This window comes from Molossus molossus, unplaced genomic scaffold (assembly GCF_014108415.1).
Source record: "Molossus molossus isolate mMolMol1 unplaced genomic scaffold, mMolMol1.p scaffold_m16_p_12, whole genome shotgun sequence".
Lineage (NCBI taxonomy): Eukaryota > Metazoa > Chordata > Mammalia > Chiroptera > Molossidae > Molossus > Molossus molossus.
In genome coordinates, this window is record NW_023425347.1 from 54,765,413 (window position 1) to 54,785,183 (window position 19,771).

Consider the following 19,771-nt stretch of genomic DNA (forward strand, 5'->3'; position numbering starts at 1 on the left):
TTCATACCTTGCTACTGCCTCTGAGTGATGCCACGTTATGGTAGTGTTTGGGGGTTTTGTTTTTAAGTTTGACAGATATTTCTAATTTCCTCGTACAACAGGTTATGTGAATCATTCACGATTTTTTGAGAATCTGTTCTATGTCCGGGCACTTTTACATACATGCCATTAAACCTCATGGGACACCTGTGCGGTGGGAGGCGGTTTCCCATTTTGCAGAGGAAGAGATTGAAATGGCAGAGTTGAGGCTGCCTCCACTCCAACCATTTTGTCTCTGTCCTGGATTTGCGTGTCAGTGTGTGTGGGGGGGGGGGGGGGGGGGGGGGGGGGGGGTGTCTGCGAGGAAAATCAAAACCAAGGTTCCTTTAATACTACCTGGATGCGGTAATAGCTAATGTTTATGGGCTGCTTTCCATGGGCCAGATTTTACATACATTACCTGTTTAACTCTCCGATGACACTCGTGGGAGACAAATTACTAATATCCAAGTTTAATTAATGGAGGAAACAAAGCATCAGGGGGGTCAGATTACACATATAAAAATTAATGAAGGTTATATGTTAGGTTGAATTGTGAAATTGCCATCTTTGTAGGCCTAAACAAGTATCATACTATAACTTCACCAGATGATCAAAATTAAAACCACCAGTGGAGGCAGATGAAAATGGACAGCCTCCAGATGTTACACCGAGAAAGTCACATCACCTTTGTAGTATTTTGGCTAAGAATGTACCACCTAAATCTAATCATAGGGAAATCTAAATGAGGGCTGAACTATTAAAAGTTGGTGGGTGGGATGTATTCTTCAAAAGCATCAATAACATAAAAGATGAAGAATGGATGTGGAGTTGTTCTATATTAAAGGATGGTAAAGAGACATGGCAGCTAAATGTAATGCCTGATTCTAGACTAAACCTTGTGTTGGAGTGGGTTTTTAAAAAAGACTTTAAAGGACATTTACTGGGTCAATTAAAAAAAATTAAAATACGTATAGCAGATTAAGAGTATTTATCAATGATAAATTCATTGGAGTAGTAACTGTATTTTAGTTATGTTAAAAAAAAATCCATATTTCTAGGAAAGACACATTAGGTGTTTAGGAACAAAGGTCCATGCTGCATTTAACTTAGCTTTCTTTAAACAGTTTAGTAAAAATAAATAGATTAAAGTGTGTGGCCGGGGGGGAGGGGGGGTCAAACAATAAAACAAATGTAGCAAAATGTAAATAATAGGTGAATCTATAAAAAGAGTATATGAGTATTTCTTGTACTATTTTTACTCTTGCAACTTTAACATTTATTCCCAAGTAAAATGATAAAAATATTTTTCCATAGGAAAAAATATATAAAGTGGTAAAAATCACTTTACTTGATATGAAGGCCTACTATAGAGCTATAGTTATCAAAACAGTGTGGCATTGGCAGAAAGATCAATTAAACAGAGGAATCCAGAAATAGACCCACATAAATATTCCCAACTGATTTTTGACAAAGGTGTAAAAGCAATACAACAGAAGAAAAATAAAATTTTCAACAAATGGTGCTATAACATCCATTGACAAATAAATAAATAAATAAAACTCGACCTAAACCTCACACTTTATACAAAAATGAAGTCAAATGGATTGCAAACATAAATGTAAAAAAGTTTTAGGAGAAAAACTAGGACCTAGAGTTATGCAATATGTTCTTAGATTTGTTATCAAAAGCACAATCCATAAGGGGACATTGATAAATTGGACCTTATCAAAACTAAATACTTTTGCTCTGTGTCAGACCCTGTTAAGGAGGATGAAAAGAAAAGCTACAGACTGGCAAAAATATTTGCAAACCACATATCCAACAAAGGACCATTATTTATAATACACAAAGAGGTCTTAAAACTCAACATTAAAAAAAAAAATCCTAGAAAATGTGCAAAAGACAAATCTATCACTGAAGAGGATATGCAGATGGAAAATAAGCATATGAAAAGATACTTGGCATCATTAGCCATTAAGGAAATACAAATTAAAACACAATGAGCCCAGGCCAGTTTGGCTTAGCGATTAGAGTGGCGGCCTTTGGACCAGAGAGTTCCAGGTTCTGTTCCCGCTAAGGGCCGCTAAGGGCATATACCTCACTTGCAATTTGTCCCCGGCCCTGGTTGGGGTCGTGTGGGTGGCAACCACTCAATGTGTCTCTCTCACATTGATATTACTCTCTCTTTCTCCCTTTCTCCCTCCTGCTCGGAAAATAAGTGGGAAAGTGTCCTTGAGTGAGGATAAAAACAAACAAAAAACACAATGAGATATCACTACACACACATCAGAATGGCTAATATGAAAAAATAGTGACATCACCAAAATGCTGGTGAGGATGTAGAGGGAGAAACTGGATCACTCATACATGAATGTAGAATGGTATAGACTCTCTGGAAAAGAGTTTCACAGTTTATTATAAAACTAAACACGCAAAGTCTGTAAGACCAGCAGTTGTGCTCTTGGGTACTTTCTCCAGAAAAAACAACAACAACAACAAAAACCCTATACACAAATGTGCATAGCAACTTGGCTTGTAATAGCCCCAAACTGGAAACAACCCAGATGTCGTTTTTTAAACAAAATGTTTTAGCCCTGCTGGTGTGTCTCAGTGGATTGAGCATCCTCCCATGGACGGAGAGGTCCTGGTTTGATTCCCCGTCAGGGTACATGCAAGGTTGTGGGCTTGATCCCCACTGGGGGTGTGCAGGAGGCAGCCAACTGATGTATTTCTCTCACATTGTATCTCTCTCACATCAAAGTTTCTCTCTCCCTTCCTCTCACTCTAAAAAAATCAATCAATCAATATATATGTATGTTTTTATTGATTTGTTTTTAGAAAGAGATGTGAGAGAAACATCAATCAACTGTCTCCTACATGCCCCCTATTGAGGATGGAGCCCTTACCTGAATATGTACCCCGGAATCAAATCTGTAATCTCTTGGTGCATGGGTCAGCCTCAACCACTGAGCCACAGCAGTTGGGCCAGGTGTCCTTTAATGGGTGAACGGTTAAACAAGCTGTGAAATGTCCGTTCCATGGAATACTACTCAGCAATAAAAAGTAACAAACGTTTGACACAGGCAACAAACTATATGCATCTCTGGGGAATTATGTTGAATAAAAAAAGCCAATCTCAAAGTTACATACTATATGATTCCATTTATAGAACATTCTGGAAATGGAAAAATTGTGGAAATAGAGGGACAGATAGTGGTTGCCAGGGAGCAGGTGTGGCTATAAAAGGACAACAGGAGGGGTTCTGTGGTGATGGAACTGTTCTGTGTCTTCACTGTATCAATGTCAATACACTGATTGTGGTATTAGACTACAGTTTTGCACAATGCTCCCATTATGAGCAAAGGGTAAGAGTGTACATGGGATCTCTCTGTATTCTTATTTTTTACAACTGCATGTGAATTGATAATTATTTTAAAAATAAAATGTTTAATCTTTTTTTCATTACATATCTATAATTTCGTATAGTTCACTTCAATATCTAAAATGTAGTTGAGCCAAGATTTAACCTAGACCCCTTCCTTGATGGCTCCGCTAACTTTCTCACGGTCCCTGGCTCACTGCGGGAGGCCAGGGATTATCTGCCAGGCCTCAGAAGGGAAGCATGAGGGACTCAGAGAGGTCACAGGAGCACAGCGACCCAGGTCAGTCAGGGAGGGCTGCATTATTCTCCTGATTGGAATGAGTCCCTTAGTGATTTTAGTTAAGTGACACTCCGGGAGCAAGTATGGCACAGCCGTACTTTATTCTTTCTCTAATCCAGAAGAATAGGAAGATGTAATATGAAACAAAGAAGGGAGGTGGGAGAGACTGTCAAGAGGGTGGACCTTGAGAGGTGTCCTCTCTGTCAACAACAGGCTGATTTTCTTCTACACCAGACTTCATTCCCTAAGTCATCCAGACTGAAGTCTGAAAAATAGGCCCTGAGAAGAAACAATCTAATTAACAAAGCTACTCAGGAGTAGCAGCTGCATACTACCAACTAATTCCCTAGGACAAGAGTTTCACTCTGCTCCTGGGACGTCTTACCTGGCCTTGGGGTTAGGACACCTGGAATCTAGTCCTGGTTACCCCAACCATCTGTGAAATATTGGTTCTGTTCCTTCCCCACCTGGCTTCCCATTTTAATCTCCGCCATCACCTCCAGTCCTGTTAATGGAGGGGATTTAACAAGGTGACATAGACATTTCCATCCGGGGTCTCCCACCATCCTTCCCTGCGTGTCCTGACTCTCACTAACTGGTTACGGGATACTGCTAAGTGTCAGCAACCCCAGTGGGCCTGGCTTCACCTTTTCTTGCATTGCCCTGATACAGCCAGTGCATCAGAAAAGTTCCTGGGAGGGGCCCGCTTTCTCACTGCTTAGACTTCACTGGTCCAGGAAGGATGAAAGACACATTCTCTGGCTTGCCCTTTTAGTCCAAACATCATGTGATTTCGTGGCAGTCCTCCAGCCTGGAGCTAAAACAAGGCCAGAAGTCTCCGGCTCCCACAGTCACAGCTTGCTCCAGGCAGATCCAGCAGGGCGTCTTCTCCGAGCCTTTGGAGTCCATGGGAAAAGAATGCGGCCTGAGCGATCTTCCACCCAAGCAGAAACACCCAAGTGCCCCTAGGCACATTCATGAGCAACAGCAACATAGAACGTCTTTTCAAATGTCAAAAATGCGAAACAAGCCCACTTATTTGTACATCTGGCTCACTGGGCATAGGGAGAAAACAAATAGGAAAAAATTCTTGAATTTCATTCACATCATTGTACTTTCAAAGCTAGGTCCAGAAATATGAAACTGACAGACGTCAGAGTCAATGAGATACACGATTCTTCTGCATGTGTGCATGGGTGTGTGTGTGGGGGGGCTAATAGAAAGAACTTAGAGTTTCCAGCTATACAAAGCTGAGTGAATCCTGGCTCTGCCACTTACTAACTGTGCGATCTTATGCAGCGTACCTAATTTCTCTGTCTCAGTTTCCCCATCTGCAAAATGGAAATAGTAAAGAGTTCCTGCCTCACAGGGTTACGTTTTACTGTTATATGTAAAGCATTGAATAGATTAAATAAATGGTAGCTTATTATAATAATATGTTCATTTAGGGAGACAATGACAGATAGAAAATAATAGCACCTTCTTTTGCAACAAATGTGTGTTTGTGTGTTAAGAGAGAGAAATGGAAAAATATTGATTTGGGGTGAAGGCCACACCCTTCAAACTTCATGATTTAGTCTTGTGTCTCCTGTTATGCTTGAAGGGTCCTGCTACCTACCTTCCCTTACAGAGAGTTCTAGAATATAAACAAAGCTGTACCACTAAAGTCATCTTGAGAGCCTTCCAGTGTTTTCTTTGACCCCAGCAGCAATGCCAATTAGTTCAGAAAGCACTTTAAACTTATTTTCCAACCTGGAGTTCTCAGTTGACAAGATTAGGATGTCCTCAAGACGTAAAAGCAGCACCCACCGAAAGCCTCCCAGCCACGACATTTTCAGCGGTGGTCTCTGGTGCGCGTGGAGGGACACTGCTCATGGAAAACGTTTTCCGAGCCTCCAACAGATCTGTCTCAATTACCTCTTGCTGCATAATAAATCACCCCCAAACTAAATGGCTTAAAACAACAACAATCGCCCTGGCCGGTTTGGCTCAGCGGTTAGAGCGTCGGCCTGCGGTCCAGAGAGACCCGGGTTCGGTTCCCGCTAAGGGCATGTACCTCGGTTGCAGTTTGTCCCCGGCCCTGGTTGGTCGTGCGGGTGGCAGCCACTCGATGTGTCCCTTTCACATCGATGTTTCTCTCTCTCTCTTCCTCTCTCTCCCTCCCGCTCTATCTGAACAAAAAAATGGAAAAATGTCCTCGGGTGAGGATAAAAAAAAACAACAAAAAAACAATCATCTGTTGGCAAATGACTTTGCCGTTTAGGCAGGGCTCAGAGGGGACAGCCCATTTCTGCTCCACCTGAAGTGAGCTGGGCTTGCTCAGGGCTTGAAGATCCGCTTCTAAGGTGGCTCAGTCACAGAGCTCGCGAAATGGTGCCGGCTGGCGGCTCGGCCAGGAGCCTTGGTCCTCCTCCACAGGGTTGCTTACACCTCCTCAGAGCACGGTGGCTGGGTTCCAAAAGGTAAAAAGCTGAACTGCTAGCCTTCTTTTTTGTTGTTGTTCTACAAAATATGTTTATTGGAGTGGTTCCCTACTCATTATTGATTCAGGGTGCTTTTAGTACTGCTGAAGGAGCCTCCTTCTGTAAGCCTGGCTTTTCCTGCTGTAGGCTGACAGCGCACAGTGCAGCAGCAGCACAGAATACTGTCCGCGCAAGGCTAACGACAGCGGTGATTTCATAGCATCCTGGGCATTTCATCCCTCTTCTGTTGGTCAACTCGGCCACAGGCTCAGCTGCTCAAGGGAGAAGTCATAAGCTTCACCTCTTGGAGAGGTGAGTGACATACACATACGAAAAGGGCAGAATAATTTGAAATCACCTTCAGGGACTAGACAGCACAGGCCCCCACCAGTCAAAGAATAACCCCAACCAGCAATATGTGGCGTTATACCCGGAGTCTCATAGACAGCAGAGGATTGTGCTGAATGAACACTCCTCACAGAACTTGGGGTTCTGCAAAAGGCCCACTAAATGGGAAGATGGGCATAAAAAGGGGACACTTATTCAAAGGCAAAAATCATAATATCACAAATTAAAATCATAGAGATGTTTTTTGAGCACCTACAGTGCCAAACTAAATCTCGTGACTCTCTCCCACTAAGTGATGTGAAAAGAATACCAGGCTTGGCATCAAAATCCTGGATTGAGTCTAATTTACTTGTCATTTAATGTCCTTACACAATGTCACTTAATTGTCTGAGCTTCACTTTCCTCATCGTGCGAGTGAATTGGGGATAATAATATTTGCCTTTTGTTCATAATGGGGCATTTCCAATTATCCTGGACTGCAAGGAGACAGCAATGAGAGCACGTGCGAACGTGCTCTGTTGACAATAATCCAATAAACCGCTTTGCAAATGTTTTGTAAATAAATGATGCACTACTCTTAAAAGCTCAGAACTTTAAAGGGAGCAAACCCCCTGGACCTCACTTTCTGCCAAAACAGTGCCTGAAACCAGCTGGGGCAGAGGGGCGGTGGATTGAATCCATCACCTGCAATGCCGATTTGTCACAGCAGGTGTTAGGTGCAACGGTGAGATGAGATGGGAAGGTGAGAAGAAGTAGAAAGTCCAGTAAGGCCCTGGCCAGTTTGGCTCAGTGGTTAGAGCGTCGGCCTGCAATCCAGAGAGACCCAGGTTCGGTTCCCGCTAAGGGCATGTACCTCAGTTGCAGTTTGTCCCTGGCCCTGGTTGGTCGTGCGGGTGGCAGCCACTCGATGTGTCCCTTTCACGTCGATGTTTCTCTCTTTCTCTCTCTCATTCTTATTCTCTCTTTCTCTCTCTCTCTCCCCCTTTCTCTCCCTCTCTCTTCCTCCCACTTTATCTGAACAAAAAATGGAAAAATGTCCTCGGGTGAGGATAAAAAAAAATTTTTTTTATAAAGAAAAAGAAAGTCCAGTATGGAGTTTGTGTGCCTACTTCATGCATTATAAAAAATTAAAAAAAATTTTTTAAAGGAAGAGTTACAGTAGTCCAGGGTTGGGGATCACCAGACAGAAGCTGGAACCAAGGTGATACCTAGGAGAAGAAATAGGCTCTGCCTCAAACTGTTTTCTGACCTGGACCTTAGCATGGCCCAGACATCCCCCACTTCGAAGGAGCTTTCCCAGAAGTCCTCCTCCCTGTGTTCCCCGCAATATCTGGAGCTTAGGAGCCGTGGAGAAGGCTGATTAAAGGCACAGAGCTGACCACTTCTGGGCAACCCTGGTCAGGGTCCTGGCCTCTCTGTGACTTAGTTTTCTCCCCTGCAAAATTGGGAAATGAATATCTGGCCCAGAGGGATAAAGATGAAATGTGAGATTATATGTATAAAGCATCCAGGCTTGTCTGACATAAAGCAAATGTTCAGACTGTGCTAATCCCCACCCTCCCCTTTAAATGACACAGAGCATATTACAACAAAAGGGTCTTGTATTCAACTCTTGTCTATTAGAGAACTTTTATGTAGAAACTGGGAAATCCATCAAAGGGCAAGGGACCTTCCTAGAAATTTTTGTCCGATGGCTCGGGGTTTAACCGTATGCCTTGGATGGGAAATGAAACACGGGGGTGATTATAGACACAGCTGAGAGGCCTTCAAGGTGGAGGACAGGACCATGGGAGTGGCTGGCAGGGCCTGAGAGAGGGTGCTTTGGGGCTCCCTCCCTTTCTTTCTTCAATCTTCTTTTTGAAAATGACAACCCAATCAGTGATGATCAATTTTTTTTTTCTTCATGTTTATTTCTTTTCTTTTTTCAAGCTTTCTATGAGTGAATCTTACTTGTATAATAAGAAAAAATTAGGTGTCCAGTTTTAGGCCCCCTGAAAGAGAAGACTGTTGGGGAGGCTTCACACTGGGTGGGTGGCGAGGCCAGTGGAAGTGATGGGCCCCAGTAGGTACTGAGCTGCAGCTGCGTGGACAGCCATGAGCATTTCAAACCAGCCTCGCCCTCTGGGTCTGCAGTCCTCATCTCTTCTGTTCTGGAGATTGCCTTGGCAATAGTTAGGGTCGTGGTGTGGTTTCTTCAGAGAAACCTATATGCTCTCAAGACTTAGAATGTGTACACACTCTCTTTTTTGGGTTGAGGTGTAATTATAGTTAACATTGGAGTCTCCTCCCTCCCCCCTTTGCCATGTGTCTTTGTTATCGTGGTATTATTTTGCTTTTGTGACAGAGATGTCAGGTGCTCACCAACATCCGCATCTCTTCCCATCATGGGGACACAGCTAGACTACTTTCCCAGCCTGCCTTGCAGTTGGTCATGGTCATGCTACTGAGTCTGGCTAAGGGAATGGGAGACAGTGATATACACTGCTTATAGCCTGGCCTCTGAAAGCTCCCCTTTAGCCCTCCAGCTCTCTTTCTTCACCATCAGCTGGCTGGAGGCTGACGGTCCAGTGGCTGACTTTGAAGCCCTGAAGGATGGTGGAGCTACCAGAGGGAGGGAACCTGGGTCCCTGAATGATTGCATAAAACAAACCCTTCTCCATCAATCACATTGGACCGCAATGTGAGCAAGAAACCCCTTTGCCATGCCCAGCATTGAGACTCTGCTGTTGTTTGTTATAGCAGTGAGCATACACTTTACTAAGACACCTACAGAGGCTACATACTGGGGGAGAAATAGTAACTGACCCCGAGTGGTGTCCAACATGATGTCAGATGGACATTTTCAAGGGAGGATTAGCTGGAGCTGCATGTCAACATCTGTCAAGGGGCCACAAAACACAAATAAGATCATTTCATGTAACCTCTGAAGACAAATTTCTCTGAATTACGTTGGCTGGTTTATGCTTCCCTCTTCCATGAATAACTACCTCTGCTTAACTGCAGGTTGTTAATGATATGGAGAGAGCTGAACCAGGTGGACAGAGTGAAAGGTGTTACAAAGTGGAAAAGGGTTTGACACTATGAATGTTTGAGCCCTGGCCAGTTTGGCTCAGCAGTTGAGTGTCAGCCTGCGGATCAGAGAGTCCCAAGTTCGGTTCCCAACCCACTAGAGGCACGTACCACAAAAAAAAACAACCAAAAAAACAAAGACATTATGAATGTTTGAGAGCTTGCTTCTGTTCGTTCGGCTTGATAGACTAGGTTGCCCTCTCCTGTACTACTGATATACCACCACGAACTCTTTCTTTTATTAAACAACTGCTTTGAACAGATACTACACTAGTCCCTGAGGATACAACTCTGAACAACTGGGCAACTGTGGTTCTTTTCCTCAAGAAGCGTGTAGTCTAATGGAGGAGAAATACATCACACAACCAATCCCCCAAATAGATGACCATGCGAGTGGAATAGGCGATAGGAAGGAAAAGCCCGGCCTAGGAGCACGGGTAGGGCGTATAACAGTGCTGGCGAGGAGAAATGAAAGGGAAAGTCTCCCTGAGAAAATGGCATTGACTTTGAGACCTGCAGGATGATCAGTAGTCCAGGAGAAAAATATTCAAGGTATAGGAAATGAACCCTAATGTAAGAGGACTGTTACTACATAACCAACACTTGTATAACATTTATTATGTGTCAGGCAGCGACCTAAGTATTTTACATATATTTGTGTATTTAATCCTTCCAACAACCCTATTAGCCTCTTGGGCTCTTCTCAAGATCTGTAACCATGGCAGAGTGCTGGGTGCATTTATTCCAAACCCCATTCTTACACACTGTGCTTCATTCCCATTCAGAGAGTACTCTTTCTCATTCAGTGTACACTGAACATCTACTCCTGTAGGGTCTCTGCTAGCTATTGAAATAAGCTGAATTCTCATTTTGCTAAAAGGCCGTTAGATGACTAGAGCAAAACGTGTTTGAAACATGGATGTACTAGACTACCCCTCTTTTGTGGGTTTGTGTGTGGGCACTCAAACCTTGGTCAAGTTACTTAACTTCTCTGAGCCTTCTAGCATTGCTGAGAATATTAAATAAGATACATGAAAAACACTTAGTAGATACTCAATAAATAGTAACCATTTTTGCTCACATCATCATCATCATCCCAGTTGGCAAGGGATACAGTGGGAAGGAACTCAACCTTATCCACTATGGCATAGTAATGACCGTCACAGATTTATCTTCTTTATAGCATTCAGTCACTGGTCGTAGTTCTGCCTTGGGCTGCTCATAACAGCTCTTCGATATCTAAGAATATGACTGTTGTCCCCTCCCCACACCCTGGACCAGGTCCTCCACCTTCACACCCTCATTTGGCTCCTCCTCTTCACTCTCTTCTGAATATTTTCTTTTTTCACAATATCTTTCAGAAAGTAGAACCCAGAACTTTCCCAAGTACTTCAGACATTTTTTAAATACTACATATTCAATGCTTACCAAGATACATGGCCATGAGGGGGTATTCATTTAAAATTTTTAATGAATTTATGAAGATTTACTTCTGCAACTAAATCTTGAGAGTTAAATGTAAAATTTAGTTCATATCCACTACACACACACACACACACACACACACACACACTTTTATTTACATAAATGGTATCATAGTCTACATATTGTACATAGTGTTCATTAACAACATATCTGGACCCTGGACGGTTTGGCTCAGCTGTTGGAGCGTCGGCCTGCGGTACAGAGAGACCTGGGTTCGGTTCCCGCTAAGGGCACGTACCTCCGTTGCAGTTTGTCCTCGGCCCTGGTTGGTCGTGCGGGTGGCAGCTACTCAATGTGTCCCTTCACATCGATGTTTCTCTCTCTCTCTTCCTCTCTCTCCCTCCCACTCTATCTGAACAAAAAATGGAAAAATGTCCTCGGGTGAGGATAAAAAAAAAAAAAAAGCCCTGGCCGGTTTGGCTCAGAGGTTAGAGCATCCGCCTGCGGTCTGGAGAGACCCGGGTTCGGTTCCCGCTAAGGGCATGTACCTCGGTTGCAGTTTGTCCCCGGCCCTGGTTGGTCATGCGGGTGGCGACCACTCGATGTGTCCCTTTCACATCGATGTTTCCCTCTCTCTCTCTTCCTCTCTCTCCCTCCCACTCTGTCTGTACAAAAAATGGAAAAATGTCCTCGGATGAGGATTAAAAAAAAAAAAAACATATCTGGAAATATTTTCAAAGCTGAGTACAGTGATATAATGACCTTCATTAATCTGAACACAATACTACAGTTCTATCATAGGAGCTCAGATTATATTAGTTGTTCTTTGCAGGGGGTGGGAAATTTTTAATATTAGGTTAAGTTAATGTAGCATCATCTAAAATCTCAGAATGATTTTCATAATACTTGTCATAAGCCAATTTCCTAATACTTTCAACAATAAAGATTTTAAAAAATAAAATAATAAGCCAATTTTCTCCTATTCTATATATACTTCTCCAACTAAATATTTTAAACCTAAATGTAAGACTTGGCATTTGTTTCCATTAAGTTGTGTTTTTTTTTTTGACCTAGACTCAAGGTCTTTTGAAACCTTGAGTCATTTGTCCAGACAGTGATCCCTCCCAGCTGTGAATGAGTCACCATGATTTTACTTCCATGTCACTGAAGCACTCAGGGCCAAGAAGCGGCCTGTATGTCATGTAACAAATGTGGCCTTGCTCCTGATATGTAGATCTGCTTCCCCTTGCACTGATCTTGACCGGAATGTTGTCCCGGGACCACCTGTTCTCCTGGGTCCTGACCCTTTGCTTTCCCCCCTCCTCCGTCTTAGGTCTCTCTGTTTAGACCAAAACCAAAAGACAGTCAAGCTCGGTGAAAGAGAGGACATAAACTTTACTTTACTACTCCTAATAGCTTTGGAGACAAAACGCAACACAGGAGAGGTTTGAAACAATGGAGATAAAATACAGTTTGGGGGGTGCACTGAAGATTCCAATCAGAATTTAAATATAGATCAGAAATTCATGTGATAAATTCATTACTTATTAATCATATCCCCAGTCAGGAGAAGACGAAAGACAGGTGACACCTACTCTCCTTGTGAAGAATCACCCAGCACAGAGTGGAGAGGGAATCCTTCTTGTACATGTCACTTTTTCAGAACCTCTAGTCTGGAGGATGTGAAGTCATTAATGGGTTTCACAGATGTTAAGTTCTGTCTCCCTCCAGGCACATGGCAGGGTGCAGCTTCCCACTTTTTTTTTTTCATCCTCACCCGAGGACATTTTTTCTTTTTCTGTTCAGGTAGAGTGGGAGGGAGGGAGGGGGAGAGAGAGAGAGAGAGAGAGAGAGAGAGAGAGAGAGAGAGAGAGAGAAACATCGACGTGAAAGGGACACATCGAGTGGCTGCCACCCACACAACCCCAACAGGGGCCCGGGACAAACTGCAACCGAGGTACATGCCCTTAGCGGGAACCGAACCTGGGTCTCCCAGGACTGCAGACCGACGCTCTAACCGCTGAACCAAACTGGCCAGGGCCCCACTTTTTACAGTCTTCTCCAGAAGCAGTCACTGTTAACTGTTTGACATATACCTTTCCAGATCTTTCTTCTACATCAATATAAATATGAGTTAAAAAAAAAATCACATGAAAATATTTAAAAATATTAAGCAAATTTCTGTTACTACAATTCTCTGATTCAAACAGTTTGGCTCTTTTGTGCTCATTGCCACAGTGAGGGAAGGAAGAGAAAACAACAAATATAGACGGTTGTGAGAGTCTCCGTGTTCTCAACTTGGTCATAGTGGGGAAAAAGGGGAGAAAGATATCCCTGGTCTCACTGATACTGCTATGCCTCATTGCCTGGGGCCCTAAAGAGCTAGCAGAATCTGCGAACTTTTCATTCTCTCTAAAGAAGATGATGTTTGCCAATGTGTTGTGAGAAAGTCCCTAAATAAAGAAGGTAAGAAACCTAGGAACAAAGCACCCAAGATTCAGCATCTTATTACTCCACGTGTCCTGCAATACAAATGCCAGCACATTGCCCTGAAGAAACAACGAACTAAGAAAAACAAGGAAGATGCCACAGAATATGCTAAACTTTTGGCTAAGAAAATGAAGGAGGCCAAAGAATACCGCCAGGAACAGATTGCTAAGAGACGTAGGTTGTCCTCTCTGAGAGCATCTACCTTGAAGTCTGCGGGCAGCCAAAACTGAGATTGTCTAAGAGTAACAAATAAATAAAAACAAACATGAAATCTCAAAAAAAAATTTTAAGGACTTTTACAACTCAACGAAACCAGTTATAAAATGGGCCAAGGATTCAAATAGGCATTTCTTCAAAGAAGATATACAAATGGCCAATAATGAAATATGAAAAGATGTTCAACGTCATTAGGGAAATGTAAATCAAAATGAGATACCACTTCACACCCACAAAGATGGCTACAATCAAATGACACAAGTGTTGGCAAGGATGTGGAGAAACTGAAACCCACATTCACTGCTCGTAGGAAGGTAAAATGGTGCAGTCGCTTTGGAAAACAGTTTGGCTGTTATTGAAAAAGTTTAACAGTTACCATAAGACCCAGTCATTTGACTCTTACATAGATACTCAAAAGAATGCAAAACATGTCCACATAAAAGTGTGTATACAAATGTTCACACCAGCATTATTCATGATAGCCAAAAAGTGGAAACAACTCATGTCCATTGGTGAATGAACAAAATGTGGTACATCCAAACAACAGAATATTATTTGGTCGTAAAAAGGAATAAAGTATTGATCCACACTAAAACATGGATAAACCTTAAAAATATTGTGCTAAGTAAAAAAGCCAATCACAAAAAGACACTTAGATGATTCAATTTATATAAGAAATTTCTATTTCTGGGAATGTCCAGAATAGGCAAATCTCTAGACAGAAAGTAGATTAGTGGTTGTCAGGGGCTGGGGAGAGGGAGGAAATATGAGATCAAGAAATAGTCAAAACTTGTTTAAATTTAAAAAAAAAATTTCCCCAATGTAGTATTTAGAAATTTTCCCACTTATAGAAAAGCTAATACTACCCCTGGTGCCCTTCACCCATAGTCAGCAACTATATACATTTTTTGCCACATTTGTTTGATAATTGAAGGTCAGTTTGAGTAGATATAAAATCCTTCGTTCAGTTTCCTTCCACGAAAATGTTGCTTTACTGTTGTTTTGATTTGTATATCAAATTGCTTGGTCTTTTTGCCTGAAAGTTTAGAGGAGTTTTTTTGTTTGTTTGTGTGTGTGTGTGTGTGTGTGTGTGTGTGTGTGTGCGCGTTTTCTGGACATAGTGAAATATCTTAAAGTTGATTTTACTGAGCCAATTTTCATAGTTCTACCATGTATCCTTTCAAATATAGATTCAGGATTTATTTATTTATTGCAAGTGTTTATTGGATTATAGCTTTTAACCTTGGTTTTGATTTATTGTTTTGTTTTTCTTCTTTAGAGAATTCAGTTATAGGCGTGTTAGATCTTCTATAACTATTATTTGTTTTCTGAGCTTTTTGTGTTTTCTTGTTTTGTTTTAGTCTCTTGGAAATATTCATTTCACTTTTCCATGTCTGTTCTGTGTACTTTTAAAAACCTTTACTTTTTTGTGCATCTTTTAATTTAGTCCTAAATTTTGAGATCATTGTCTTTTTCTTCACTTTCTTTTCTATGTTCAATCAATTCTTATTTATTTTTGTTTTGTACCCACTTCTCTTCTGCATTTGTGAATTTATGATTTGTGGTGTTTTTTCATACTTATTATTGCTTGTCTAACAATATTTGATTCATGCTGGAGTGTTGTGTTACAGTTTCTTCTGCTTCAAGATTGGGTCTTGAGCATTTTCATCAGATGAAGAATGTTGAGTCTCCATTTATTTCCTTTTTAGAGTAACTTTATGTGGATACTGACTTTCTCTTACTGTTTATTTTCAAGACTTGGATTTTCCTGGACCAGGGGTTTCTACAGATGTGGTTGAAGGATTTGGGTGGCTTACTATTTTTCTTAGTTCATGACTGCTCTCTTCAGTTGGTACAATGAAGTTCAACTTCTTTAATAAATAGCATCTTTTGGCAGTGGGGGAGGAGGGATAGGGAGAGTTTAGTATGTCTTAGATTTTATGAAACTCTTAATTTCTGTAGGAACCTTAATTTCCACCAACTTCTTTTTTTTCCTCTTCATCACCAAATCTTCAAAAGATGTCCCTTCTTCTAAGTTCCCTTGTTCTTGTCCAAAAGCTACACCATCTCTATACATACACATTTAAACTCATGTACTTTCAAGCCCCCTTTTCAATTCCCTACTAGTGAGTGCTCTAAGCTAACGTGGCTGTTCTCGGCATTTCTCTTCTCAGTGTGGGACCCTCTGAGATGCCACTGCACTCTCCTTTCCAGAGTCCCTGCTTAACTCTGCGCTTCCTCGTGGGCTCTACAGCCGGTGCCACTGACTTCTGGTGTTTACTACTCCCCTCAAATGAAATGGGAGTTTGCAGTATTCTATGTCCTGGTCATATGGTAGATATAATTGTGTTGGATGGTGAGTTAACTGTGATTTTATTTGCTGTCCTTGATCTGTATGGTTTTTGGAAGACATGCAGAGAGATTTAGTTTAGGCATCTGTCATTATCTTCAAAGAGCCCTCATTCTACAGCCTCAATTGATAAACGCCGACACATAAATTGTTAGAGGAGAGTTTCATATGAGCACTAGACAATTGGGCTGTCTTATTGGCTCCATATGAAGGAAACACAGCAACATTTTTTATACAAATGAAATATAGAAGATGGTTCATTCAGATCTCTAAGCAATTTCAGCCTTCACCCATTCTCCCTGACCCTGTTGCACCGATAGAATTCCTCACTGTGGTGAATGCATGTGATCAAAGTGTCCAGGGTAGAATGTCCTGGTGGTCAGTATGTCCAGAGTAGTCTCAGATGGTCAGTGCACCCAGGATACTTGATGTGTATGACATAGTCAGTGGATCTAGAGTGTTTATAGTACGTGGACCATCACTGTGAAGAGAGTGAGAGGCTGGTCTGTATTGATTGATTTGGATATGGATCATTCATTTTTGTATCCTTGATTCTTCCTTGTCAGGAAATATTATCTCTTCTTGGGTAGATGGCCCTAGACTGGAGGAGTGTGTGGTGTCAGCTCCTGATGGGATATGAGATCTAATCTCTCCATGGAAGGCCTTCTAGGCTTGTTAAAGAAGCTGGTCCTAGGATCCAGGCTAGGAGGAGAGCTGGCCACAGGAGAGACTCCATACTGCTCAGGTCCTAGTCACCTCCAAGTGGCAGGACTCTTCACCCAATTCCTGGAAGTTCTGCCCAAGGTCAAAGGTGCCTTGATTGCAGGCCCCTAACTGTGGTCCCTCTAAGTCTTTGGGTAGTGAGAGTCAGAATAAGGCAGAACAGCTGACCAGTCATAAGCACTGGAGTTGAAGTCTTCCTTCTACCACTGACTGGTTAAACTAACACCTCATTTCTCTGAGCCTGAGGTTCATCATCTGTAGTTGTTGTGCAGTGCTGGCCTATTGCCTGGCACCACGATACACCTTCAAAAAAATTTAACTGTCTTCAATTACATATGCATGTGTGTATATACATATACATATAATTCTATTTACACACTCATATAAAAATATGCAGAGGTAGGCAAAGGTAGGTTTACAGTTGTATGTGAAAGTTTATTCTTGTATTTTTTTTTTTATTAACTATTCTATTTTTCCATACAAGTAACCATAAGCCTACTTTTGCCCACCTCTGCATACACACACATATATACAAAACATACACACTCATAGTTTAGGTAGGTTTCTCCAAGTATGGGTATGGTTTTCATTTAATTATTAGATGTTGCCCTGGCCAATTTGGCTTCGCAGTTAGAACATCAGCCCATGGTCATGGGCTCCATTCTCGTCCAGGGCATGTACCTGGGTTGCAGGTTCAATCCCCAGCCCCAGTCAGGGTCATGTGGGAGGCAACCAATCGACGTCTCTCTCCCACATTGATGGGTTGTTTTCCTCTCCCCCTCCCTCCCTCCCTCCCTCCCTCCCTCCCTCCTTCCCTCCCTCCCTCCCCCTCTCTCTAAAAATCAGTGGAAAAAAATCCTTGGGTGAGGATTAACAACAAAAAATTATTAGATGCTTACATATCAACTTGCTGAAATGAATATGGGGAAAATCCCACTCAGCTGAAATCTGTAGCAAAAAAAACTGAAGCGATTTGTTTGGACAGGTGGTATTCTCTGATAAAGCAAAATTCTATATAACTATACATTTGTCATCGTTGTGAAAGCTAAACAATCTCCCCTCACACTCTTTGCCCTTACATAACCTGCCTCCGTACTTCGTAGATATCCATCTAGCCACGAAGACCCTCACCCCTACCCACCATGTCTCCAGCGCAGAAGTCCCAAAACGGATGTGCTGTTTGGCCTGTGCCACATTTTATCAAAATTTACATTGCAAACATTTAAATGTAAGATTTCACACAAGAAAATATTTCTGGTTTCTTTCCACAAGTGGAATGACTGGGCAGCATTCCTGAGGCAGTGACTTTCTGCTGGGCTGAGCCGTGACTCCCGGTTAGAGAGAAGTTCCTCACAGCCCTGCCCCTCTCTACGGCCTCACACTCGCGTTTCACTCATTTTCGGTCCTGACTTCTCCCCCAGAGGTATTTGACTCTTTTGACTCCTGTTCCAACCATCCTTTTTGGTTGAATTCTACTTCCACATCCTAGTCCAGACCTCAAGTACAATTCCGATGTTATCATGTAAGCCTGCTGAGTAAATCCCTTTCTGGCATAGACTGGACTGGACTGTGAACAGTAAAGACTAGGTCCACACAGCTTCCCAATCCAACTCAATCTTATCTTTATCTCCCCGTCCCGCCTCCCGGCGTACACATACCTTTCCCTCTGCTCGGGCTCCCTTTCCTGCATCGCCAAGCTCAACGAGCTCTTCCTTGGTCTCTACCTGGCCAGCCAAGTGTCACTCCTGTGTTCTCTCAAGTGTAATCCAGTGATTAATTCCAACAGTTATGTGTAGAGTTATATAATCATATGTTCGTTCCCTCCAAGAGGAAGGGCAAGAACTGGGTCTCACTCATCTTTGCATCCCCAGAGCCTAATAGTGCTCAATAAAGAAAGTTCTAACTGGATGCTTGACATATACTAAATCCATTTTGACCCGTCAGCTTGGGCTAAATTATGCTGTGGTACCAAATCTCAGTGGCTGATACAAGGAAAGGTTTATTTTTGCATCATGGATTGGCTGCATCCCGCCTCCATGTCTTCACTTTAGGACCCAGGTTGATAGAAAAGCCCCGTGGGACTGCCAGTCTCGCTGCAGCATGAGGCTGGTGTCTATGTTCTGGCTCCTGATGCATTTAGGCTCCTGCTCTGAGTGGCACACTTCATTTCTGCTCATATTCCATTGGCTAACGCAAATCATATGCACCAGCATGAAGCCAATGGGGCAGAGATGCAAAATCCTCTTAAAAGGTGAATAGCTTGCATTTGAATACAATTTACCACTCTGCCATCACATCCAGTTCGCCATCCTCGGGCCATGGAACCTGCAGAACACATTTCTCAGGTTTCTCTGTCAGCTGGCTTCTGCTAATGGGAAGCCCTCCCAGCAGACAGGCCAGTGTGAGGCTGGGAGAAGCCAGGGCATTTGGCTGCCTCCCAGCGCCGGGGCTCCTCCTGCAGAGGCTGTATTTCCTCCATGGCTTCAACCATCACCAGGCGGGCCTGCCGAGGTTTCCGCTTCTGCTGAGCACCCGGGCGCTGTGGACTGAGTCGTGTACTTTGATCCAGTCTCCTAATCTATAGGATGGGATCTGAGTAGGATGGGATCTGCTCACATCACCCAGTTGTTTCACAAATAAAATGAAAGAATGTCCCTGAATACATGTGAAAAATAAGGTGCTGGACAAATAAGGTACTTGAGGGTATACAAAATGAGGCAACATGATGCAGTAGAAAAAAACAAGGAGACTGGGGATCCTATCTCGGTTCAGGATGTTGCTCTGCCACTAACCTACCCAGGCAACACTGCGTTCTCTACTTCCCCGTCCGTACTTTGGAGATGAAACACTTTGGTAATGGAGTGGCTAGAGTGGCACAATGAGAATATCCGTGAAGACATGTAGTGTCAAGTGTGAAAAGCTATACCAGTGTTAAATGAATTCACTAGTTAGAAGCAGAAAAAACTTTATTTCTGTCAAATCAAAAAGTAGGAATAAGCTTCAAG